The sequence below is a fragment of the Carlito syrichta genome, unplaced genomic scaffold (assembly GCF_000164805.1).
Source record: "Carlito syrichta isolate Samal-C Ts95f unplaced genomic scaffold, Tarsius_syrichta-2.0.1 Scaffold302126, whole genome shotgun sequence".
NCBI classification, from domain to species: domain Eukaryota; kingdom Metazoa; phylum Chordata; class Mammalia; order Primates; family Tarsiidae; genus Carlito; species Carlito syrichta.
In genome coordinates, this window is record NW_007246222.1 from 193,024 (window position 1) to 218,796 (window position 25,773).

At 36.3% G+C, this 25,773-nt stretch overlaps 1 protein-coding gene across 1 annotated transcript in view; it reads left to right on the forward strand.

Moving 5' to 3' along the window:
* The first annotated feature begins 234 nt into the window (after positions 1-234).
* CTNND2 (catenin delta 2) overlaps positions 235-25,773 on the forward strand; it is a 981,613-nt gene continuing 956,074 nt past the window's right edge. The window contains exon 1 of the mRNA XM_021711379.1: positions 235-448. The gene's annotated coding sequence lies outside the window, so the exon portion shown is untranslated. The remainder of the gene's footprint in view (positions 449-25,773) is intronic.

Below are 25,773 nucleotides of genomic sequence, written 5' to 3' on the forward strand. Positions count from 1 at the left end.
GGGGTTGGTGCCTTTCTCGGAGCGGTTGCCGAGTGGCTTCTCGGCGCGCTCCCCTCCCCGCCACCCATCTCCTCCGGAGGAAGCGTATATAGGGCACCACCGACAATTCTGCTCCCCGCCACCCCCGAGAACATACCCGTGGCATTCATGACGTCCCTCATATACGGGAGAAGACGGGGTGGGGTGGGGGTGGGGAAGACTTCCCTCCAGTCTTTTGCCCTTATGTTCAATGTCATTACGATGTTTGGCTAGGACAAAATGGAAAGACTTAGTCATATGCGTCCATGGCCGTTTCGTCGCTCTCCCGCAGCTTGCCAGACCCAGAGCCCCCTTGGTCTATATTTAGCAGCTTCCGAGGAAGCCTTTTCAGCTGGATTCCCAGGTTTCGGGGGCTTCTGCGTCCTCACAATAGCGAGCGAGGCTCGGGAAAGCGCCACCTGAAACCCAGGTTTGGAAGGCTGTGCGTGTGTACGGGGTTGCGCGACGCGGAATTGGGGTGATCGGTAATTAATGGCTGAAGGCGAACTGGTTTTCTTTTTTACGATTTTTTTTTTTTGCCTCCGACCTTCTTCTTATTCTGGTGTGTAATGTGTTTTCATCGATTGCGACTCAGCAGGTTTGTGCCACTACGTTGAGAATTAAGTCACTAGAAAGGTGGTGCAACCTCCCTGGTCTGTGCGGTAGGAAAACACACTTGAGGTGTGTGTATGTGTGTGTGCTTCTCACAAAGAACAGTTGCTTCCAAAACGCCCGAAGTTGTGTTTTGCTGTGACGGTGAGGGTAGTCAAGGGTGTGGAAGATGAGAAAAAGAGGGGCAGGCTGTGGTTCCGAGGTTTTTTGTTTTTTTTTTTTTTTTCTTGTGTGTGCCTCATCTGAGCTGCTCTGGTTTGCTTTAGCTGTGGAAGGTGTTATTAACATGTTTACTGAATGTTCTCCAGCAAATATGTTGGTTTAGAAGAGTGGTATGTGATACGCGTAGTATCAGGCCTGGCGTGTGTAGATATTTTTACTTTTAAGAACTATGTGACCGGTATTTAAGATGTTTGAAATTTTCTGCAGTGACTTCCATGAAATAGGGAGGTGCTGAAACTACCTGGGCGTTATCTCAATGTGCATCCTTCCATCAGTAGCTTGGGAGTTCATCGCAGCTGTTTGTTAGTCCCTCACCTACGTAATTAACAGACTTGGTTGCTGCACCACTTCTAAAATCCCATGGAGAAGTATGACAGGGGAGAGTATCCTCAAATAGGGTCTAGATGCTTTAAACTGCCCTGAAATCTCTTTCGTTAACATATCTTTGCCATGTGCAGAATCCATTCTTAATGTTGCTGGGGAAAACGTTCGGTAGTACCTTACTAGTCTGTGGGCTACAAGGTCTCAGGGCTTGGATGAAGATGGCTACATTCAGAGTTAACTGTTGAAATTTGGCCTGCAATTATACTAATAACAAGTCAGCGTTACAGTAGCAAGGTCTGTACAGCTCAAGTTAACGGAACACTGTGATTCGTTTTTACCAATATTGCTTAGTTTCACCTTATTCGCGTTCAGAGAACTTTCCAAGAGCCCTTTGAACACACCGTTTTGCTCCTTGCATTGTTTTAACATGAAATTTGTTTCCCAAAACAAGCAGTAGATGAAGGAGTCATGCATTTCTCTTTCCTTTTCTTTTTTTCCCTTTGGTGTCTAGTGTTTCAGTCTTAAATATGAGTCGTAAAGGACTGGTTGATATTGCTCTGTGCCTGTGTGTGCACGCAGAGAGAAACTGATGGGCGTGTACTGTAAAACTACATGGATTGTATATGTGGGTTCTATGTTATATCGTGGATTGAAAATGATGTTACCTGATTGAATGGCAATTGTAGTAACTATATGAGGTTGTTGCTCTAATAAAAATGTCATAGGCTTGTAGAAAGGAGTTATTTAATTTGTTGTATGTTTGTGTAGTTGTATAACCCAGTCATTATAGATGTCACTAATGTTTTCACTGTTTGTAATAAAAGTAATGCACTGTCAAATTACAGTATTTCCATCCACTTCACATCTTTCACAATAGAATACACTCCAATTCTTTTCCCCAATGAAATAGTTCATTAGCAAGAAAAAGAAAAATTCAAATGATATTAGTTGGAAAAGGCAATTTGTCACTTTGTTAAACAATTTCTAAAGATACTATTGCTCTCATGATGGCCTCTAAAATTAAAAATGAAGTTATAATACTCTCAAATATAATATTACTTTTGGCATATAATTGAATATGCAGTACTTTTTCTGAAAATGTTATAGAACTTGCTATTTTCTTTTGTGCATTATCAAAAGGTATCTTATATGATATGCCATTTATGTGGAATGGTTGAAGAGTTTTGCAGAGTAATCTCATCAGGTTTTTTAAATGTAAGGAAACATTAACGTTACATGTGAAATTATTTATTGTAATTTGTCTATAAGTTCAGGGGTGCATGTATGGACCAGTATACCTAGTTGTAACAAGCAAATTGAACTAAAATAGAAACTGGTACATTTTGAACTTCCAAGAATGTTTATTTTCTTTATGATTAACCACAGAAGACAGAAACAAATACCCATTTGTAGTTCCTTCTCTGAGTGAGCGTTTTCACTTGCTTAGAGGGGAATTGGTGGTGTTGGTACCATAGTATCACTTTTTCTAACACAGTTTTTGTTTTTAAAAGACCCTGCTTAAAATTGAAAGCCATAATTTAGACAATTAACAAAAACCAAGAGTAGACTGCCAGTTGTTTTTACATCCAGTGCTTCAATTGAATGTGTGATATAATAGGTCTTTGCTGGCTGATGTACAAGTCAGAAATACATTTTTAAGTCAAATTTGTCTGTTGCCTTCCATGATGGTTTCATCACCCATATTCTGGAAGTGTTCTCATGTCTACAGTACTTTTATAGCTCTGTGGTGTTACATGGTTGAGTTTGAAAAGTTAATTTGAGTGACAACAGTTCATGATACTTGTTTCTAGCTTCAAGTTTATCTGATTATATGCCAAAGCAACAGCTTTTTATACTAATATAAAATATTAAACATGTCAAAGATAAATAGTTTCTATCACATTGTCTGCCAATCTAGCCTACTGATTAATAAACTGCCTGGTTGGGTTTAATAAATTGAATTAAATTCACAAACAGTACCTCCAACACAGGAAACTCACAGAAATATTTTATCATACTGTGCTTTTAGTCCATTAAATGTTAAAACTCATAACCAAAATATGTAGTTATGACACCTTCAGTTGTATATCTTTTGATCACATAGCAGTTAAGTATAATTTCAAGCTCTATGTCATGGTTAATTGATTCGAAGGAAATGTCTTCGCTATATTAGGATATTGAAGTTATACTCTGTATCAATTAGTTTTTGACAAATTGGAAATAATGACTAAATAAGTGAAACAATGTTTCCTTGAAGCTTTCCATCTTAGACAAATATTCACCTGTGTCCCTTGGATAGTTACCTGCAAAATGAATTATATGTACTGAAACTTGTATTATGGTCCTACATGTATATTCTAATATTTCGTACACACAGAAATAAACATGCACAGCTTATAGGGAAGAGCCCAACTATTTCTCTAGGAATATACTTCTCATCAGAAATAACAATTATTGGAAAAATAAGTTTCAGTAGTGTAATGCTATTTTTCATTCTGCTTCTGGTGGGTACAGAGATGTGGAGAGACTGCTGGCTTTGGGAAGATTCCAGCTTCAAGTTTGTCTGAATCTCTGTCTCCTTGATCATTAACTCAGATGTTAACTTGGTTTCATCAACTGTGAATTGGGTACAGTAAGACAGAATATCTCAAAAATTGGTTTGAGGATAAAATAAGTGCATGGATAAATGGCTTATAAATTATAGATGTTTATGTAAATGTAAGTGATAAATATCTGCATATCAAGATAGGTACTAGCATTTCGTATATGAAAGGGGACCCCCAAAAACCCAGAATTATCTTTTGGAGGGCAGATCCCATATAGTACACTCAGAATTGTTCCTTTGGATCAAATGACCAACCAGAGTTTTTATCTGGAAGTTTTGAGAAGGTTGTATCATGATTTGCAGAAGAAACATCCCAGGTTGTGGCAATAGGTAACTAGTTCTTCCACTATGATAATGCACCTGCCCACACTGCACTGAGTGTTCAGCAGTTTTTGACCAAAAAATTGGCATGATCCCTGTGCCCCACTCTCCCTATTTACTTGATCTCACCCCAAGAAACTCCCTCCCCACCCTCATGAAGAAAGTCCTCAGAGGGAAATGTTTTACTGATTTAGAGGAGGAGAAACAAAATGGCAGAAGCACTAAAAGGCAGCAACATTGATGAGTTCAAAAACTATTTTGAGCAGTGGAAAAGTGTCTCAATAGGTGTATTATGCCAAATGGAGAGTACTTTGTAAACATAAGTACACAATTTTTTAATAAATAAATTTCGGTTGGAGAAGTTCCTCCTTATATGTATGTATTAAATAGGTTATATAGGCTACCACCCTCTCTAACAAAGGCTATTCAATGGATATCTTCTCCCTACCCCAGTTGTAATACTGCTTTATTGTGTAGACTTACATATGAAATATGCCTAATGTTCTATTCTGAAACATATCAGTCATTTATATATTGAGATATAGTTAAGTTAAATGAGAAGTAAATTATATTTCCTAGTGCCATTATTTTAAAAAAGATTCTAATCTAATAGCCAGAAATTGCAAAACTTTGATATTCTTTATTAGTGCTATATTAGTCACTTGATTAAGATAAAATTTTCTACAAAGATTAATGTTGTACAAAAAATATTATAGACAGTTTAATAAGCATCACTCTCTGTGAGGTCAAATATTAAACATCTGCTGTTTTGAACCACAGAGCATGAGTCCCATAATGATGTCATTTTGACAGAAAAAAAGAAACCTGAAACAGCTAAATTTACTATATTAAGAGAAGACTTTGTCCCCATTATGATCAATTCTTTGAAAATAAAAAAACCTGGGGGAATTGGTACCTTTTGAAAATAAATGGTCATATTCACTTGTCATTTTACTCTCAGGCTGCAGAAGCTGGAAGATATAGAAGGGTCCAGTTTCTCTGCATTTAGACTTGCCCAATTCCTTGGGCATCATCGGACCCAGAGGACTGATTTAGAACTGCGATCTTCAGCAACATGATTTTTAGGATAATCATGCTTTGATGTATCTTGGAATTTATTACAGAATGTGACCTGTATAGTAGGGGACTAATTTATCTTCAGTCAGAAAAGCATTTTGGCAATAAATGTGGTTATTTGTATTTAATTTTATGTGTTGTTGTCTGAGTTGCCAATTATGTTACCAGAGTAAAATACATGTTCTAACAAAAGACTGCTCTGCTTTTCAGATCTAAGTAAGCAGGTGAGCCAGTTGTATTTGGTTAAATAAATATGCGTCATAATTTCTACGAATTTTGAATGATATGAACATGTTACTAAATTGAATGGTTAGTTTATAGGATTGGATAATGGGGAACAGTTAATTCTATCACTGAAATTAGTCAATACACTTTGCCTGCATAGGTTAAGGCCGGAGTTTCTTCGTAAGTAACATTTTTTTTTTTTGTTTAATATTATGGGATTATCACAACTGCTGCTAGAAATTGTATCCAAATAGATATGTATTAAGACAAATGCATTTTGTACACATTATATAATTCATTGTTTTTGTTGAGGAAGCACCTCATAATGTTAAAATGCTTATTATTGCAACATCTCTTCTAATTTAAGTATGCAGCAACATAAATCACAGAAAGTTATGCATTTGCTTTAAAAATCATAGAACGTGCAGAAGTATGGATTGCATCCAAATGTGACTTTAAGGAATCAGGTAGCTATCAGGCCCTCCTTCCTCTACACTCCCCATCTGAGCAAGTTGGGCTATTAGAAGGAAAAAAGATAAGCAGCTGCCATGGGTATATCAGTTTTGATTAGCCATGGCTTGGTGTGACAGCTGAATGATATCCAGGTCCTTGGCCTTCTTCCCCCCACTCCCTCCTCACAGGGACAGAGCTGCCTCTGAGCCAGTAGAGTCAAGCCTTGTTCTCTGCAGGGAGGAGGAAGAAGGAAGAAGCCAGGCAAGTAGCTCCTTTATTCTTCAGAAGCAGAGAAAGTGAAAGGCTGGAGAGAGGCCAAAAGTGTTACATTAATTAAGTTCCCTTCTCCTGGAAGGAAATATCAGAATAGGTAAGAAGTGTTCCCCATTGGCATGGTTTATCAAGAATTCTGGTTGATAGAATTCTGGATATAGTAGCTTTCACAATACTTTGCTTAGTAGTTGAGCTCTTTAAATATTTCATGGTATTTTGACATTATATCAAGAATTATCAGGGTAGTGTGAAATGCCGTGGTTGATTTATAGTGAATATGGCCCATGAAATTCAGCTGATTTATGTATAGAAAACGTTAAAATAACTCACCCTTGGTGTGTCTTCTCTATTTCCCATGTTAGTCTTTAACTGTGAATAATTGGATGGCCTTGGAAATGGTGGGAATTTGGCACAAAAAGACCAATGTCAAAATCTGACTTCACAATCTATACAGATGATGATCCAGGCCAGCTATTAAACATAGTTCTTTCTACCTCAGGGTAGATAATTAGAGTTTGGCTGGTATTTAATGGTTCCCTATTAGTATGAGAAGTCATAGACACAGAAAAGAAGAAAAAGATTACATTTCTAAATAGATATGGTGGTTTATTTGACTGTGAGCATGACTACTCAACCTAAACATGCTCACTTCTTAAAATAAATCTTATTCTTCTCTACCAAATATTTTATTTGGACTTTCAAATGTTAGAGTGACATAGCAGTCATTACCTTTAGCAACACAGAATAATTTGTCAGGGAGAACAACCTCTTTGGCAGCTCCAAACATAAAAGAGCCACAGTTCAATCTCTTGTTTCTATCATAGCCCTTCATGGTGAGGAACGCGATTCTTGGTGTCATGGAGAAACTGGATGAGGAGGTCTCGAGAAAGACAGACGGGTGAAATGTAAAAAAGTCTCAGAGGCAAAACAAACTGTGTCATACTCACCCAGCACATGGCAGGTGGTACAGGATGCCTAAGCATGTAGCACCTGGGTCAGATTATTTGCATTGCTGAAATTGGACTGGGAAAGAGTAATGTTAAATTCATAGCCGATGCATAGACATATTATGGCACCTCTAGCCAAAGATGTATCATGCAGCTCTAAGTTACGTTTTAAAGGATAGTTAATTATATGGGAAATATTCATGATACCCAAGGCCAAGAAGAAAATCAAAACAAATAACTATATAGAATGTAATACCCAACATACGTACCCACCCGCACAAATGCAAGGATACAATGTTTATGTCAGGCTTTTAAGTATTTTATTCTTTATACATTACTTTTCCACTAAATATATTAAAATTTTTATATGTATTACATCACTACCCAAAAGAAAAAGTATGCCTTAAGTTCTTGAAAAGAATATATATTTACTTTGGGATAAATTTCATTAGTTAGTTGAATGTATGACTTAAAGTTAACAAGGTTAATTCTTCATGGAATGTGTATTACATATTCTAATCAGACATCTTATGTTTTTTGTTTTAAATTTGACACGTATTGAGTAGGTTTAGTGAGTTGGTGTCTTGAGAACTCTATAGCACATTAATGAAATTTTTTTCTTTTTTGAACAGTTGCTTTTGTTTTCAAAAGTAATGCATGCTCATCAAAATTTTTGAGAATATTGAAATGATGAAAAGAAGCTAAGGTTCATGCTTGGTCTTAAGTCCCAGAAATGACCCTATTTTCTGCAGAAATGCCAAATGATATTCATTTTTAAATTTAGAAAAAGTTTGCTCAGCAAGTTTTGTTACTTTTTAATACGTAAGGCAGCTTTTCTCATCTAATTAGTATTCATTTTTAGTGTTTGTTCCCCATACTGTTATGTAACATCATTTACTTAAATAATTCTTTATTTTTGGAGATTGATGGAATTTTTATTTTTTATTTTTTGGCAGTTATATTTAATGCTGTGATTAAGATCCTGATAGTTAAATAGTCTTCACCAGGCTATTTACTCTAGAACCTCCTAGGACTGGATATTTTCAAGGTGGTTGTTGTATGTTATCAAGTTGTTCTCTAGAAAGGTTATACAATTTATATTTCTCTTAGCAAGGCAGGGTATGCCAATTTTGCTATGATTTCAACAACCCTGGGTATTGTAATGAGAAAATAAAGCATCTCCTAATTAGATAGGGGAATTGCTGTGTTTTCCTCTGATTTATTTGCTTCTCTTTGAATATTCCTTAGGTTAAATATTTCATATTTTTGTTGGCCACTGCTAATTCTTTAGTGAATTGTCTTTTCGTATTTTATACACATTTCTCAATTTATTTGGTTCCCTTTTTTAATTGATTCATATTATTTGTCTCTGGTAATTATTTCACCCTTTGTCATGTCTAAATAGCTTTACCTCATTTTATTAATTCTTGTTTTGAGAGCATTATTCCAAAGCTTGACATTAAGCTTATTCATTTTTCCTAAAAGGGTTTGTCTTTAAGAAAATGTTTTGCTGTTCACTGGTATCATGTGTCTCAGTAGTAAATATGGCAATGGAACAAATGGTTGAGAGAATAGCTTAAAAGTTGTACCTCAACAGACTGAATTCATATCTCAACTTGACTACTATCTTCTCTAAGCAAATGGATGTGTTATCACCAAGTGTCATTGTAATAACTCCTGTGTTGTCAGGTTGTTGTAAGGGTGAATTAAGAGACTGTGTACTAGCTGGGCTCAGTGGCTCAACCTGTAATCCCCCGCCTTTGGGAGGCTGAGGTGAGTGGATTGCCTGAGCCCGCGGGTTCGAGACCTGCCTGGGCAGCGAGACCTCATCTCTACAATAAATCAAAAAATCAGCTGGGCGTGGTAGTGCATGCCTGTAATTCTGGCTACTTGGAAGACTGAGGCGGAAGGATCGCCGGAGCCCAACAGGCGAGGCTGTGGTGGCCGGGAGCGGCCACTGCACTCCAGTCTGGGCGACGGTGAGACTTTAACTCAAAAAAAAGAGACTGCGTACTTAAAATACATAGCGGAGTACTTGGTGCGTTAGGTGTTGTAATACACACCAGCCATTTCTAGTGTGAGATAATACAGATGCTTTTCTGTAATTCTGGCGTTTTCTTTTTCCACTTGAAGCATAATTAGGCACCTGCACAGACTCAGAGACCTGTGTGAAAAGGCAAAATGTTTGTGGCAATCTGAGGCTCACAGGTGGAAGTGTTTGGATCTGGTACAAACACTTCATTGTGTGTTCTTCAGGGATGCCTTCTCAAGTTCAACTTCATTGGGAAGAGTCAGGGTGCCATTCTTAAGCAATACATGGTTTTCTGTATTCTCCTCCTGCTTACAGGTACGTGTACCTTTCTTTCTTCATGGCCACATAGAACTATGCTTCTCCCCAACCTCATTGTAATGTCTTTTTTTTTTAAAGCATTGATCCTGTAATCCTAGGATCATAATTTGCACATAGTAAACACTCAGTTAATTATTTCAGACTATATGTGCACTTTGTTTTCATTATCAAAAGTAATTTCTGAGCCAAGCTTTGTTTGTTTGCTTTGGGTTGGTTTTGGGTACTGGGCACTGTGGTACCCAGGAAGGAATGCTGTGTTAGAATTCTGAGTTCTGGGATCCAAATAGTGCTTGGAACTTGCTTTCTCTTGTGAACTTGCACCTGTGCCTGTTTTGTTATTTGTTCATTGGGATAAAAACTCACAAGATTTTTTTTTAATGTGATGTGATAATTTATGTGGAAATGCTTTGGGAGGCATAATAATAATAGACATTTAAGTATGAAATATATTCACTGGAGATTTTGATGCACTTCCAAAATAGGGTAATTTTTTATATGAGTTGCAATCAAAAGATGTTCTTGCCTGTAAAATTAAATCTCTGAACTCCATTACTAGTATGGTTATAAAATGCCCACTTCCCTAATGACTGTAAAGACATTGCTACATTTCCCGCTGTTGGGTGTTGCTTAAAGGGAGAATTCTCCCTTATCCATCAGTGGAAGTAATTCTTGTTATTTCTTTATACCTTTTCACAAATTGTAAGTTACACCAAATTGGCTCAGAAAAGTTCCTTGTATTTTTCTTCTTGCACAGATATTTGCTGCTTAAAGAAGGGAGTAGAAGGAAGCCCTATTGTTACTCCAGAAATGTCTACAGAATATTACTTTCTTCCTTAGTAGGCTGCCGAGTCTCGCACCTATAAGACTTTATCAGAACACTTTTTAAAAGTGTGAACCATAGTTGGATTCCATTTTTTTGGAGCATATTCCCTTAAAGACTTAGACCAAAATTGCAGAGAATTCATATCGCTCTAACTATTGCCAGCCAATAGGAATAAATCATGTGTCAGTTACCAAAATTTAATCTGTTCTCTATTCTGAAAACTTTTGAAGGAAGTAAAGAAAGGTAGATAAAATCCCTCAGTGAGTATGTTAATTAGTGAGTAGCAAAATTTTAAGTACTTGAGAGGACATGCTAATCTTGGTTTTGCTCTCTGCTTATAGCAGTTTCAGATGTGGTCCTTTTTCCTTATAAATCAAAAGTCTTTGTGCAGCAGTTTAGGGCAGGTTGTATGATAAATTGTAGAGTGACACCATACTTTCTGTTTCAGTAGTTGAAGTAATTCATGGGATGCTCTTATTTTGTACTTGTGGACCTAAGAAAGAAGCAGAGATTAAGAGGATAGGACCAAGATGGGGGAGATTGGTGCTTAGGAAGCATCTTTCTTCCTCTACATATATGGTCAGTGGACATAAAAGTCTGAAGATATTCTTGTGAACTCGAGTTTAGGGACTGGGAGTTTGGTATTATCTGGGAAGCATCCTTCTTCCTCTGCATAGATAGACTGTGGACATAAAAGTCTGAGTGTGTTCTTGTGAACTCAGGGTTAGGGACTGGGAGTTTGGCATCACCTGGTAAGTAAAGGAATTTCAGTAAGTCTGAAGGGGCAGGTAGTTTGTACTAGTTTTGGTTAACAGAACTTTTGTAATGGACTGGTTGACTGGTCATTGACTTATGCATTCATTCAACAAACTGGACTGAATATAGGTTTTAAAGAAGCAAGAAATTATGAGTAGTAGCAAACTACATGCTCTGGGAATGTGTCTCCAGAGCCAGATAATCTGTCCTCCTCTGAGTGGTTAAACCATTTCCTCTTTTTGAAGGGTAACTACTATTTGTCCTTTTCAAACTTGAATTTCAATCTGAGAGGGCTGTGCAGCCTTACTTCATATCACATCTCTGAAATCCTTCCCTTTCTCTGTGTGCCATTTCTCTTAAAATGCATTAATTGCTACTGGGACTCTAGAACTTTTAGTAATAAACATTTCAGTGCTAAATATAATTACTTTAAGTTTATATAATATCATAATAGAGTTTATGTGGCTTCCTCATGGCCTGAGAAACTGTGCATTTTGTGGTAGTGCAGTTAGACCTACAGGATGGTAGGTGATGCTGAGCCGTGAGTGGGAGAGCTGGTGACAGGGCTGGATAAAGCGCTGTCTTGACTTGAACAGAGTGTGGGAGGAAATATAAGCAAAGTTATTCCTTTGAGTTTTATAGCATGTTAGTCTTTACAAGTGCTTTCTCATATTTTATCTCTTGAAAGTGAGGATAAGAATTTTGAAAGCAATGGAACAGATTCTTGGACCAGTAGTAGATTTTGTCGTGTTCACTGATTCTTGGAATATCCGTAGGTGATATTCATCTGACTTAAAATATACAGTCTGTTCCCTACAGTTATTTATCATTTTAGTTAATTGAGATGTTGTAGGCTGGGACTTGGTGGTCATATGAGTTTAAGAATCTTTTTTTTTCTAGTTCTGGCCCAAAGAAGATACTGTCTAATTCCAAAGCGTTATTCTGGCAATTTCTCTCAAGATCCTTAATGCTTAGATAGTTGTGTTTAAGTTGTGTTTGCTACCCATTGCCTTTTCCCTTTTATTACTTAGAGCATATAACTTTGTGTCCTATGAAGGAAAATATTTCAACTTTGCTGTAGCTTATTAGTTTTCAATATGTATACCCATGATTTATGTAACAGAGCTGCTCATATACTATAGGAGTGATTTTAGTTTTTCTGCTGAATAGTTTTCAAGTAAGTGGAGCATTGTTACCTACATGTTTGTCATGAGTATGCCTTTGAAAATAGATATTCCTGGTTATTTGCAGAAATGTAGGACTACTTGTATTACAAGGCATCGAGAGGGACAATTAAGGTAGACTGGCCATCCCAGTATATGCATGTGGTACTCAAATCTGCAGTGATACTGTTGGTGTGTGGAAAAGTTTGTCATCATTATATCAAGACGCAAAGCTGCACGTGCATATTGGGCCCCCAAATATAGACACATATCAGATTTCGGGTGTTGTGATGTACAGATGTGTGATGTTGTAGAAAAGGTTATGATGTCAGAAAAACTTGTGAAGCTGTTCATGAATCACCAGGAGAAGACGGTACAGTTAGAATGCAGACTATACTGTAGCACTGAGTGGATAATTGAGTGCCATACTGAAGGACATGTATATTACCTAAGTGCAAGATTAATAATACTATATTCTCTTTCATCACAGAAGTTAAGGAAAACTTGTCCAATAGCAAGTGGTAGTGCAGTCTGGCTTTGGAAGGACTTCACTAAATTTTTCTAAGACTGTCTTAGTCGGCTTGGGCTGCATTACAAAATACCATGCATGGAGTGGCTTAAACATCAGATGCTGGCCTTCCTTGACATTGGGCACCTTGCTGATTTTGTCTTGTGGCATTTGTTATGAATTGCATGGTTGTGTCCTCTTCAACCCCCACCAGAGTCACATGATGAATCCGTAACCCCTGATATGGTGGCATTTAAAGATGGAACCTTTGGAAAGGCCAACTTCTGTTGTTTAAATGGACAATTATTTCAAATTTATTTATTTCCAATTCTAGATGCTGAAAAGTCTAAGATCAAGGTGCCAGCAGATTTGGTTCCTGGTGAGGGCTCTCTTCGTAACTTGCAGAAGGTAGCCTTCTAGCTCCTTTCTCACATGGTCTTTTGTGGATCTTTCTTTTCTCTTCTTATAAAGTTACTGATCCCTTTTTGAGGGTCTTATCTTCATGACCTAATCTCACACTATTACTTCCCAAAGGTCCTATCTTCAAATATCATTGGATTTAGGGTTAGAGTTTCATCATTTGACTTTGGTGGGGGTTAAAGAGAGGACACAGACATTCAATTCACAACAGAAACCACAGGATAAAACCAGCTAGGTGCCTAATGTCTAGAAAGGCTAAACTCTGATGGCAAATTTTGGGTCTTTGGTATAGAATTATTCCCTAAGTGAATGAGAATTCTTGATGGATAATGTGAAGCTCTTCTTTGAGCTATTTTAGATGATTCTTCAGTTCATTTTAAATGTTTTGCTTTGATTTATAAAATATAGAATGTGAACATAGAACAATATGCTGTTTGGAGTACCTAGACACACATATCTCTATTTACTAACATATGGCATCCCAGAGTTCTTTTTTATGGTCATTTTTTTCAAAATTGTATGGATGCTTCCCATCTTGGTAGCACCTCCCACTTCTTGTCACCTTCACTTTTAAATGACAGATGCGGCTGCCTCAGTACTCACCAGGATTTCTTTTTTTTTTTTTTTTTTTTTTTTTGAGTTGGAGTCTCACTCTGTCACCCAGACTGGAGTGTAGTGGCTGCTCCCGGCCACCGCAGCCTCAACCTACTGGGCTCCGGTGATCCTTCGGCCTCAGCCCTCCAAGTAGCCGGAATTACAGGCATGCGCTACCACGCCCGGCTGATTTTTTGATTTATTGTAGAGATGAGGTCTCCCTGCCCAGGCGGGTCTCGAACCCGCGGGCTCAGGCAATCCACTCACCTCAGCCTCCCAAAGGCGCGGGATTACAGGCTGAGCCACCGAGCCCAACTTGCTCACCAGGATTTCTGCAGCAGACTCTTGGCCTCTCACCCTGACATTACTCTGCTTCCCTCTATCCATAGAGGGCTCCTTCTAATCCACTCATATCTTGTGTTTGCTTATAACCTTAGCAATAACAACGTGAAAAAGGTCTAACCTCTTCCACTTTCATCTTCTCTCTCCTCTCTTTGGTTTATTAGACTGTAGAAACCTTGCCCACCTTTCTGTCTCTCCTGATAATCCTGCTGAAGCAGAAGTTTCTGTCCTAACAGGTGCCCTGTTTTTGTCGTCTTTTTCTTTTTTATATCTATTGTGCACTTTGTTTCTATTATTATTGCGTGGTAATATATGATGAAATGATTATACAACTCAACATAACACAGAATCAGTGGGAGCCCTGAGTTTCTTCTCCTGTAACTTGACAGTCCCATCTGGGGGTGACGGGAGACAGTGACACCTGAAGTGTGTTGCTTATGTCCAGTCTACTCCGTATTCTTGTTTTGCTTGCTGTCACTGCAAAACAGAAATGAAAAAAAAAATCCTGCTTCACAAAGATAGGATGTTGGAAATGGAGACAGGCTTTTCAGTGCTTTTGTGGCAGTCTCAGGTATAACATGTATGAGCACTAGAAATCATCTCACTTATTTGTTGACTTACAAGTTTGCTTCCATGTCTCCATCCATTAGAATTCAACCTCCTTGAGGGTTGGTCATTAAAATGACTTTAAAATTGATCATTTCCTGATAGACTACAAGTAGGAACCCATGAGCATTAATGCATACCTGGCTTCTGGGTAGATGCCTTATGTGGGATGAATTTTTAATATATGATCATCGTGGAATCATATACTAGATATATGTTGAAATGAGATGGCAAAATAGAAGACAGATAATCTATCACTGAAGAGATGTAAGAGATCAATATGAAGATTCGTTAGTAAGAGCTGCCCGTGTTTCCATTTGCAGAGTTAATACAGGGCCTTTACCTCTCAAGTCAGCTATCATGGATTTCCTGGCATCCTCACATACAGCAGGTTGCTTCTCATGGTGAATGGAATCTCAAAACTAGAATAATTAGACAGCCTGCAGAATGTCAACCATGCAGTTGAAAATAATAAGAAGGGGCTAGAATGCCACCTTCCACTGAGTCCTAAGGTGACCAGCATCCAGGCACACCCACAAATGACACATTTTCAGTTACAAACCTCCAAACAGCTCTCCAAGTCTTAACAGTCTTGGTTATCTCACAGTGAATGGAATACAAACATACCAGGTAGTTTGTGTCAGGAGGATATTTAACATACTTTTAGTCTGAACAAAAATAGAACCAAAAAAAGAACTCTGCCAAGTTTATATTTTCACAGACCAGTAGTCATCCTCTCAAAGAAAAGTAGTAGACTGTTAAACAGGGAAGTGCTGGTTTTTGTTGGGAACTTTCAGGCTATTTTTTCCCCCAAGATATTATAAGAAGAGAAAGTGTAGATGGATAATGACAAAATTGGAAATAAATAGCATATATAATTATCAAAATAGATTTTCTCAAGGTGAATTTTTAAAATATTTCCATTATATTTAAACCAAAGATATTGTCTATGACAATATTGCAGTATTGTCAACTGAAAGAAGAGTAATTTATTTTAAATCACTGCAAAATTATTCAAATCCTAATTTTGGCATAAGACTATGAATGATATATGTTGAAAACATTGTGATTTTTTAAAAAATGAAGAATGCATATTACTGTGTTTAGAATATGGAGGTTTTTTCTTTTTTATTTCCTGCTATGTAGTAAAATGTTAGAAGCTAATTTATGTGGCATTAAGAGTGGTATTTTTGTATTTACCTTTATAGGAAATGTCTGTAACTCAGAGTTAATATATAAAACATGTGTTTGCTTTTATAAACTCTAATATCTCTTATTTGGGCTCTACTATCACAAAAATCCCCTGTTTATTTAAATTACCTTTGACTTTAGTGAATAATGTCTTTGAAATATACAACCTATACATAGAAAATGATTGAAGTTAACAAATGTGTCATTAGATTGGGGAGGTTCCTCTTGCCTAACAAGTGTTTTAAGGTGGTTCCCCCTTATTTAAATTGTGGCTACTTCACTCAAACAATAATTTAATTAACTCTTTCTCTGTTGGAGCACTGAATTGGCTGCATATTTGTACATCTTTAACTTTTGAATCATCTGTAAGTCATGTCTTCAAATTTCTGACTCTTGGAGAGCTGTTTGGAGGTTCATAACTGAAAATGTGTCATCTGTGGGTGTGCCTGGATGCTTGTCACCTTAGGACTTAGTGGAAAGTGGCATTCTAGCCCCTTCTCACCGTTCTTAGCTGCATGGTTGACATTCTGCAGGCTGTCTAATAATTCTCATTTTGGCTATGGGTCTCACAGAAAGAGGGAAAAGGGACCCTCATCTGATTATTTACTAAGGGTGGTACATGCCTTTGAAAGGTTTCTGTGTAAGAGTCATTCTGGGAATTTGAAAAATATGTGTCCAGGATTGCATTACTATGTTGCAAGTGGAACCACATGAAATTTTTGATGTATAACCAGTTTGACTTACAGCAGTAACTATTTCAGCCGAATTATTTTCATCCTCTTTAATTGAGGAACTCATTAATAATTGAAAAATAGCATTTATGCTCCCCCCTCCCCGGTTAAAGTCTCCATTTGGTGGCTTAACAAATAAGAGATTTGAATTCTCTTGTGTTTTCAAGTACTAAGGGAGATGTGCCAACTCGTAGGTCATGGGGGAAACCCTTGATTGGATTAAGGTTGGCAAGACTAGAAAGAACTAAGTCCCTGAACAATTTAAAGAGCTATGGGCTAGTGCCTTTGACCCTGGGGAGTGGGTGCTGGCAGTCACTCCTTGTAACAGGCAATTACTCTTCTCATTTGTATCAACAAGTCTATCTTTCCTGGGTTTTTTTTAATTTTTTTTTTAGCATAGCTGTAAGGTTGTAACTGTGGCCTTTAAGCTACAGATGATTTAATTAACAAACAAATACAATGTTCTAATATTTGCAATTTTCCATTTTCTAAGTTTCACCAACTTTTTATTTTTGTACTTAAAAGTATCTTATGATCATTCTAAATGAGGTTAGAATTAATATAAGAATGTCATTCATTTATAAAAAATTGAAGCTCTCCAGCCTTGTCCAAAGGATTACTTCAAATTGGATATGCTGGAGACATTAAAATAGAATTTATTGTCTAAAAATATGAGTAAGCAATTTATAAAAACTGTCAACTTAAAAAAATCTAGTTTGTATCCTTGACGTGCTGTGTTAAAAATAGTACATTACTTTTATGACTTCCGCCCAAAAGTCCATAACCTCAGTCCATCTAATCACATGGAATAGATTCTACAGAATACCCGAACAGTACTCCTCAAAATTATTAAGGTCATCAAAAACAAGGGAAGTCTGAGAAGCTGTGAGAGCCAAGAAGATTCCAAGGAGACATGATGACTAAATGTAGTGTGGTATCATGGATGGAGTCCTGCAACAGTAAAAGAATATTAGGGCGACTGGGTATGGTGGCTCCTGCCCGTAATCTCAACACTTTTGGAGGAGGGGGCAAGAGGATTGTTTTAGCCCAGTGATATGATACCAGCCAGGGCAATTTGGCAAGACCTCTTCTCTACAGTAGGTCAAAAAAATTAGCCAGGCATGGTGGTACATCAGTAGTTCCAGCTACTTGGAAGGCTGAAGTATACGGGTCACCTGAGCCCAGCAGATTGAGGCTAAAGTAGCCATGACCATGACACTCCACCCGAGTGACAGAGTGAGGTTTATAATAGGAGAAATTGGGTTATAATAGATTAAATTTTTCTACTTTTTTGATGTAAATGTTTATTGTCATAAACTTCCTCTTAGTACTTTTTTTTTCTTTTTCTTTCCTTCCTTCCTTCCTTCCTTCCTTCCTTCCTTCCTTCCTTCCTTCCTTCCTTCCTTCTTTCCTTCTTTCCTTCTTTCCTTCTTTCCTTCTTTCCTTCTTTCTTTCTTTCTTTCTTTCTTTCTTTCTTTCTTTCTTTCTTTCTTTCTTTCTTTCTTTCTTTCGTGTCCCATAGACTTTGGTATGTTTTCTTCCCATTTTCATTTGTTTCAAGAAATTTTAAAATTTCCTTCTAAATGAAGGAAAAAAAGTTTCCTTCTTCATTGACCCTTTGTTCATTCAGGAGCATGTTGTTTAATTTCCATGCATTTATAGTTTTCAAAGTTCTTATTATTGATTTCCTGTTTATTCCTTTATGGTCATAAAAGATACTTGACATAATTTTTATTTTAAAAAAATTGTTGAGATTGTTTTATGTATAGGATTTTGAAAAGAACATTTTGGAAAAATTAAGTAAATCTGAACTAAGTATGGATTTTATTTAATCATCTTGTATCAGTACTGGTTCATTAATTGTAACAAATGTAACATACTAATGTAAGAGATTTGTAATGGGAAATTGGGTTATAAAAGATGAACATCATTTTTTTAATCTAATTTTTAACACTAGAAGTTTTGAAGTGCTTGCTCAGATTTTTTAAAAACTTGAGTAAAGGAAGGGATGTTTTTGTTTGATTTCAGTAGGCTTGAACTGTGTTGTAATATTTTAGAATTGTTATTCAAATTGATTTGTTAGTTATTAAATAGTAAATCAACATAAATTTTTTTTAATCAACAATACAAGGATTTGTGGCCAAAGTGAGGGGAATGAAAATAAATATTCAAAATTATTTTTTTAAAGCAGTAGAAAAGATAATTTCTCATTATCTTGTTTGACAGTGGCTCGGAATCACAAGGAGCAGCTAACTTGAAATTTCCAGAATTTCTCAAAGTATTTGGTTAGAGTATGGCTTTTATAGAAGCTAATGACATTTTCATCGTTTGTGTTAAAATTATTTTAATAAATGAGTGGGAATGTTATCTTCCTCCCATTTAATGGGAGACCAAAAAATACAATTAGTCATGATTTTATGAATTATCCTAGTGATATCTGAAGATAAACTTGTAATGCCTCCCCAGTGGCCCATTCACATAACTCATGTGAACTCAGAAAACATGCAGAGTTAGAGCTACTAGATTTAGCAAAGGAAAATACAGGATGCCTACTTTACTTTGAATTTTAGATAAATAATAAATTTTCTTTTCAGCTTAAGTATGTTTCAAGTACTGTATGGGATACGCTTATATAAAAATTATTTGTTTTTTTTCTCTAATCCAAATTAAACTTGATTTCCTCATGGTTTAATCTGAGTAGATTATATATGCCTAGGAATTTATCCATTTCTTTTATATTTTTCAGTGTTTTGGCATGTAGTTGTTCATAGTATATTTTTGGGGAATCACTTGTAATGTTTTCTATTTTATATCTGATTATGTTTATTTGGAATTTCTTTCTTTTTTTCTTAGTCTTGCTAAATGTCATTTTGTTTATTTTTTCAAAGAAGCAACTTCTGGTTTTGTTGATCTTTTATATTTTTTTAGCCTTAATTTAATTTATTTTTGCTCTGATCTTTATTATTTCTTTTCTTCTACTAATTTTGGATTTGGTTTCTTCTTGCACTTCTAGTTTTTTGAGGTATATTGTTAAGTGGTTAATTTGAACTCTTTCTACTTTTTTGATGTAGATGTTTATTGTCATAAACTTCCTCTTAGTACTTTAGTACGTTTTTTTCTTTTTGTATCCCTTAAGCTTTACTATGTTGTTCTCATTTTCATTTGTTTCAAGAAATTTTAAAATTTCCTTCTAAATGTCTTCATTGACCCATGGGTAATTCAGGAGCATGTTGTTTAATTTTCCTGTACTTATGGCTTCCAAAGCTCTTGTCATTGACTTTTTGTTTTATTCCATTATTGTCATAATAGAGGCTTGATATGATTTTTATTTTAAAAAATTGGTTGAGATTGTTTTGTGGTCTGCCATATGGTCTATCCTTGAGAATGTTGTATGTGCTAATGAGAAGAATGTATATTTTGCCACTTTTGGATGAAGTGTTCTATAATGTCTGATGGGTCTATTTGGTGCAGAGTGTAGTTTAATGCCAATGACTCTTTGTTGATTTTCTGTTTGAATTATCTGTTAATTGTTGAAAATGGACACTTGAAATTCTCTACTATGATTGAATTGCAATCTATCTCTCCTTTAAATTATGTTAATATTTTCTTTGTATATTTGGGTGCTCTGGTGTTGGGTACAAATACATTTACAATTGTATCCTCTTGCTGAACTGAACCCTTAGTTATCATACAAGAACCTTGCTTGTCCCTTTTTATATTTTGTGACCTAAAACCTATTTTGTCTGACGTAAATACTACTCCTGTTCTTTCTTGGTTTCCATTTGCATGGAAAACCTGAAAAGATCGATCATTTAGTGAGATTGAATCACTAATAGAAAGTTTCCCCCAAAAGAATAGTCTAGAACTGGTTAGCTTCACTGTTGAATTCTCCTAAGCTTTTAAAGAACTAATACCAGTTATTCTAAAACTGTCCCAAAAAATGAAAGGGAAAGGAATTTTTCTGAACTCGTTCTATAATCCTAGCATTACTATGATACCAAAACCAAAGACACAACAGAAATAACAAAAAAGATAACTACAGGCCAATAATCACTGATAAACAGAGATACAAAAATTCTCAGCAAAATACTAGCAAACCAATTCCAACTACACGTCAAAAAGATTATACACCATGATCAAGTGACATTTGTCCCAGGAGAGCAAGGATGCTTCAACATATGCAAATCAATACATCTGACACATCACATCAGCAATATGAAGAACAAAATACCCCACACGATCATCTCAATAGATGAAGACAAAGCATTTGATAAAATTCAGCATCCCTTCGTGATAAAACCTCTCAAAAAATGAGGTATAGAAGAAATGTGACTCAAAATAACAAAAGCTGTGTATGACAGACCCACAGCTAGCAACATACTGAATGGGGACAAACTTAAAGCCTTTTCTTTAATATCTGGATTAAGACAGGGATGCCTACTTTCACTACTTTTTTGCAAGATAATACTAGAAGTCTTAGCCAGAGCAATTAGGCAAGGGAAAAAAATAAAGGGCATCTAAGTTGGAAAGAAGTCAGTTAGATTGTCTCTGTTTTCAGATGACATGAGCTGATATTTAGAAAAATTTAAACCCTGCATCAAAAAAACTACCAAGTGATCAAAGGAAACAACAGTGTGAGAAGACAACCTACAGAATGGGAGAAAATATTTGCAAACTATTCATCTGGCAAGAACTTAATATTCAGAATATATTAGGAACTCAACAGCAAAAATAAATAAACAAATAACTGGGCAATGATCTGAATGGACTTTTCTTAAAAGAAGACATACAAATATCTAACAGGTATATTAAAAGTGCTCAATATCACTAATTATCAAGGAAATGCAAATCAAGCCCACAATAAGATATCATTTCAACCTAACTAAAATGAGTATGATAAAGAAAAAATGAAAAAAACCAGAATGTCACAAGTAATAGCAAGAATGCAGAGAAAAAGATACTCTTTTTTTTTTTTTTTTTTTGAGTCGGAGTCTTTCACCCCGACTGGAGTGCAGTGGCACACTCACGGCCACCCTAGCCTTGACTTACTGGGCTCAGGCAATCCTTCTGCCTCAGCCTTCCAAGTAGCTGGAACTAAGGCTCGCGGTACCACATCTGGCTAATTTTTTTATTTATTGTAGAGACGAGGTCTCGTCATGTGCCCAGGCTGGTCTCGAACCCGCGGGCTCCGTCAGTCCTCTCACCTCAGCCTCACAAAGTGCTGGGATTACAGGCTTGAGTCACCATGCCCGGCCTGTAAAAGATACTCTTATACACTGTTGGTGGGAATGTGTGTTAGTACAGTCTTTATGGCAAACAGTATGGAGGCTCCTCAAATCCTCAAATAGAAATACCATATGATTCAGCAATCCTTTGGGTATGTATTTAAAGAAAAGGAAATCAGTATGTTAAAAAGATATCTGCGCTCCCATGTTTATTGCCGCACTATTCATAATCGCCAAGATAGGGAGTCAATTGATGTATGAGTGGATAAATATAAAAGAATGAAATCTTGTCTTTTGCAGCAACTTGGATGAGCCTGGAGAACGTTATGTTAAGTGAAATTAGCCAGGCACAGAAAGACAAATAACACATTTCTCACTTATGAATGTGGGAGATCAATCTCAAAGAAGTAGAGAGTAGTATAGTGGTTATCAGAAGCTGGGAAGAGTGGGGGTGGGTAGGGAGAGGTTGGATAATGGGTCCAAATTACAGTTAGATAGGCGGGATAAGTTTTAGTGTTCTACAAACGAGTTGGATGGCTATAATCAACAATAATTTGTTATATATTTTTAAATAACCAGATGAAAAGATTTTGAATATTCCCAACACAAAGAAATGATAAATGGTTAAGATGATGGATATGCCAATTATCCTGAATTGATCATTGCACATTGTATGCATGTATTGAAGTACACATGTATCCGGTAATTATGTACAATTATTATGTGTGAACTGAAAATTTAAAAATAGTAAATTCGAGTTGACTTTTCGATGCAGACTTTCTTGAACACAAAGGAACCTGCAATTCATTCTCTTTAATAATAATAATGATGATAATAGTAATGATAATGACAGTAGTTATTGAGCCTTTATTCATGTCATAGACTTCCACACCTTATTTGTAATAGAAGGCCATCTTCTTGGTTTACTAACTCTTTAACATCACCACCTTAAATGCCACTTTCTTGTGCTAAGCCTCCCAATCTTAACCTCATCCCAAAGTGAACTTCTACAGAACTTTTGTTTTCCATTTACTATATAATGTTTTGCATTTTTCCCCTTTATAGTTACCACTTCCTAATTTTGTAGACCTTGAAGAAAGAATCTGTCATAATTTTCTGGGCCACTCATACAAATGAGCATAATGTCTTAGTTGAAATATTTTATAATTGAATGGGGGGGTTGTGTATCAGTTAGGATAAGCTAAGTTATGCTGCTTTAACAAACAGCTTTTGATTTCAGCCACACAAAAGAGTAAAAGTCGGTACATTTTCATTATGGATTAGCAAGAGATGGGGAGAGAGACTTGGATAATCCTAATTTCTCCAGAACCCAGGCCAATGGATCTTCCATTTCAATAGTCCAGTCCTCCATGACCACTGAGGTAGGAAAAGGAAGTGGAGAATCGAGCCATAACTCACTGAATCCCATTTTATCAGACAGAATGGCTACATGGTCATGTCCAGTTTTAAAGGAATAGGGAAAGCTGGTCCTGCTATATTCCCAGAGGACAAAGAGAGCTGGCATACTGGAGAACATGGATAATTTTTTTTTATAATATTTGAGAATTGGACAGTTTAGATATACATTAACTTTTGGAGCTACTATTTGTAAGCCTGTAGTTTTTTATTAGTTAAACAAATCTTGTTTCAAGATTAGTTAAACAAATCTTGTATTTCTTGTACACAAATAGAAACTGATATTTTTGTATAAAAATAAGAGAAAACGAATGTCCAAGTTTCATCAATGGCACAGAATAGGACATGAATCATGATTGAAAGTAAATATATGATAATGTGTTCAAATAAAATGGTAGCATGCTGCAAAGCCATCTTGCTGTTTTTCAATAATTCTATGAAAGTTAACTTTTCTAGAAAAGCTGTTCCCAGATGTTAAGAGAAGACAGATCAAACTTTTCCTTTGTTTTATAGATACACATGCACAGGTGTGTGTGTGTGTGTGTGTGTGTGTGTGTGTGTGTGTGTGTGTGTGTAATATTTTAATAAACTTGAAGACTTAATGAATGTGTTTTATTTTGGTAAAAACAGTGAATCATATCCAAAGACATTCACTAATTTTAGTTGTCTGTCTCTCCTCTCTCTCCTCCTCTCATCTCACTTTGTGTTCCCCAAAGTCCTGCTACTCAGTCATTCCCCACCTTCCTCTCCTGTCACTGAGGCATCCGTCCCAAGGATCTTGGGGGTTGGTAGTGCTGCAGTCATGTTCTGCTGCTCCACTTGGCATCCACCTCACCCTTCCTCTTCCGAGGGGCACTGTCTCCATGGTAACTGTGGGCTGCTCTGCAGGCAGCTCTGCCATGTGGGGCTGCTGGAGCTGGCAGAGGCAATCAAAGAGCAAGGAGGCCTTGAAGAGCCCTAGAAAAGCTTCCAGTGTAATTGCGGAGACAGCAATGAAAAATGTTATTAATTTGAGACTTCCAGGCTAGCGGTGAAACTCCCAGGAGGCCCCATCTCTCCTCTGCACCTTACAAATAATGGTCCTCTAAGGTCCATGTGTTTCCTTCTCCCTTTGACTGCTTTTACCTGGTTGTGTCTCAGGAAACAAGGGATAAACAGATTGGAGACTGAGCAAGAGTGCATCTCAGCATTGGGCCATGGCTAACATGCATGAAACAGCAAGCACTCTCAGGAAATAATAATCTGAAAAGGTCTAGACACTGATTTCATAATTGCTGCAAACTTACACTGCAAACTTTAACTTGGGATTCTAGAAATAACTTCCAGTCACTGTCATAGCTATACAAGCTTTTGAGCAGGTTTCTGGTGCATTTGTACTCAGTTTGAGATCTGGGTTATAGAACACTGGCAAACATTGGCTTCTGTTTTTTCTAAGCATTGATCTATCCTGAAGATGTGGCATGAACTGAAGTACAAACGCTGTTTTTGGACTTCTCTGAACCCCACCTGACTTGAACCTGACCTTTTCTCTAGGGAGCTCATCCCTGAGACAAGCCAGCAAACTTTTACGAGAAATAACACATATTGGTGAGGAGAGAAAGCAAAGAGGACATAGAAGACATTCTTTAGGGACCAGAACCTAGGAAGATGTGCAATATTTATAAAAGTTTTATGCATATACATTTTTATACTGTGTATTGTAGTTTTCAAGTATAAAATGAAAGACAAATTAGAAAAGATATAATTGCATTTTTGAGTATGTCTGTGATTGCTTTTAAGATTTCTGTTCCATTGTGTGTCTCTGTGTGTGTGCATGTATAAAATGGTTACGCTATTCTATACTACTCTTTTAAAAGAAGAAAGCTTGAATAGAAGATAATTGTCTTTTGCATTTCTTCTACACAAGATTTATGTACTTGATTTTGCCATATAGAAAGGCTTAATTTTGCATGCTGCCCTTTGATGCTTAAATATTTTTAGACACTAAGTAGATTTATCTATAGTTTTATGGAATTTGATGTTTATAATTTGAAATTGTATTTTTTCCTTCCCTTTGTATTATAGCACTTCTTCCTGAGTGAAATAAAGTATTAGTCTCTTAGTTTTTCAAATTTTGGTACTCTTATGTCTTTGTCTTAAAGATAAGCGATACCACCTGATAGATTCTGATAATGATGAAGGTTGTCATAACCATCATTGTTAAAAGGGAGGAAATATTTTTCCAAGGCTTTTTTCTTTCTTTCTGTGGATTAGGCAGTAATAAGAAATAAAACCTTCTCAATAATAGAGGCCTTAAACATTAGGGATTATCTCTTAGCATATTTAAATATTGGTAACACAGTGTTTAAATTTTTGTCTTATCTTCCAAGATATTCTTCTTTTACAAATTAAATATGGCTTATTATATGCTTGATTTATAATGATAATTCCAAGAAGTATACTTTTAAAAGTTAACTTTGAGACATAATGATTAATTTTAGAAACTATAACCAAATACCAACTGAAACAGCAGATAGCAAAGCTCAAAGAATATAGCTCATGTAGTATAAAAAGAGCAATTCATAGAAAAGA